Below are 512 nucleotides of genomic sequence, written 5' to 3' on the forward strand. Positions count from 1 at the left end.
TCAATTTCTATGTAATCATTTTATCTTTTTATATATAAAAGATATATCCTCGAAGCAGATACTATTATGGCAGATTCCCCTTATATCATGGCTACATTTTAGTAAGATAAAGGTCCTGCTAAAGAAAGTACTTATAAAAGTAAAAGATACCCCTGATTTTCAAATTATCTTTTTTATCATTATCATTATCCCTCTATTTTTAGAGAAGCCCCACTTTCTCAATGGAGTTACCAGCAGTACAAAATACAATGCAGTCCTACTAAAATTTCAACGCTTTTAAGCATTACAAACAAATCTCAAGCCTTTTACTTTGGCTCTCTGGTAAGAATTTTAGTTTGCGTTGATTTTCCCGACTCCATCGTCACAGCAGCACCCTCATGACTCGAAGACATTAGCACAGGTTCAATAGTTGCTGCAACGCACCATATGCACAGTTAATACTAATTTGTACATAATAATACATACTGTACAATTTATAGATATAATTGTCCAGCTCTGAATATATACACGTA

This window comes from Penaeus monodon, chromosome 23 (assembly GCF_015228065.2).
Source record: "Penaeus monodon isolate SGIC_2016 chromosome 23, NSTDA_Pmon_1, whole genome shotgun sequence".
Lineage (NCBI taxonomy): Eukaryota > Metazoa > Arthropoda > Malacostraca > Decapoda > Penaeidae > Penaeus > Penaeus monodon.